Here is a 1,748-nt window from a genome sequence, read left to right as displayed (position 1 = left end):
TTGGCCTCCGACAGGGCCTGCGCATTGTCACCCGTCGTGTTTCTGATTTTCATGGACAGGATCTCGAGACGCAGTCGTGGAGGAGAGGCTAGGTGGGCTGAGGATTGCATCGCTGCTTTTTTGCAGATGCTGTGCTCCTGATGGCATCATCGGCCTGTGACCCTCCAGCTCTCACTGGATCAGTTCGCAGCCGAGTGTGTAGCAGCCGGGATGAGGATCTCCAAATCTGAGGCCATGGTTCTCAGCAGGAAACCCGGTGGATTGCTCGCCCCAGGTATAGTTAATGAGGTCTTGCCCCAGGTGAAGGAGTTCAAGTATCTCAGGGTCTTGTTCACGAGCGAGGGGAGGACGGAGCGGGAGATCAGCGAATAAGAGAATCTGAGCAGCGGGAGCGGTTTTGCGGTCGATGTACCGCACTGCTTTGACCAAGAGAACCGAGCCATGAAGGCAAAGCTCTCGACACTCCAGTCAATCTTCATTTCTATACTCTCACCTGTGGTCATGAAGTGTTGAGTCATGGGTTAGACTAAGATTGCAGATACAGGCGGCCGACATGTGTTTTCTCAGATGGGTGGCTCATTTGGTTGAGGACTTAGTTCAGTCATTCAGGAGTGTCAAAAGTAGAGCCGCTGCTCCTTCACGTGGAAAGGAGCCAGTCAAGGTGGTTGGGGTTAGTCAGGAGTAAAGGACACTTCCTCTAGTCTGGACACGTCTCACTGTGAGGCCACAAGGCAGACCAAGCACCAGATGACCGGATTATGATCTCCACGCTGGCCTTGGAATGCCTCGGGGATCCCCCAGGATAAAGTTGTTAATGTGCAGTGGTGGAGAACGTTTTACCTAAGTAAAAGTATCAATACTGCCATAGAAATTCTCTGTTACAAGTAAATGTCTGGAATTCAAAATGTACTTGAGTAAAAGTACAAAAAGTACCGAAAGTAAAAGTGCTCATTGTGAAGAATGTCTCATTTCAAGTTTTAAAATGTCTAACGTGTCTAATGGTGTTTAATTGTGCCGAGCAGGGAGAAAAATGTAGCAGTCGAACACCAAGATGAAATATTATGCACTTATAATAAATATTGGTTAAATCTATTCGTGAGTTATCCGACTAAAATGCATACAACGCTGTAAGTGGTTACTGTATGTGTTGTAATAATACCGGCAATAGAAATCTACAATGTAACTAATAACCAAAGTTTTCAAATAAATGTAGTGGAGTAAACTAGAAGATTTGTCCCAAATCATAATAACCTTAACCTCTTAAAGGAGCATTCAGTGATTTGGGCGATTTGGAAAAAAAAAACGGTCCACCCGGTAACAAGATGTGCACATGCACACGCTCTACAGTGGGGGAAGTACAACAGACCAACAGCACGTGCACCAATGCCCGCCCCACTCGATCATGATTGGAAGAAGGCCCCTCTCATCCTGATTGGATGAAGGCTTTGCCACCCAAAGCCCAAACCGAAACTAGGGTTTTTTGACCCCAGGGGCTCACTGGGGACAGGGAGGAACTCCTATGGTCAGCACACTTTATAGTAGGGAGGATTATCCAAAAAATAAGAAAAAATAAGTGATATTTGAATTAAGTGAAATCACTGAATATACCTTTAAACCCTATTATGCCTTGTCTTTGTTGTACATCAAATAGCGGAAATAGCCAATATAAGAACTCACAATGTGACGCGTTTGGAGCTTGTAGATCTGCTGGTTTCTCCACATTAAAATAAATGACACAAACAGTTTAA

This window comes from Electrona antarctica, assembly GCF_951216825.1.
Source record: "Electrona antarctica genome assembly, chromosome: 16".
NCBI classification, from domain to species: domain Eukaryota; kingdom Metazoa; phylum Chordata; class Actinopteri; order Myctophiformes; family Myctophidae; genus Electrona; species Electrona antarctica.
Note: the sequence above shows the minus strand (reverse complement) of the source record.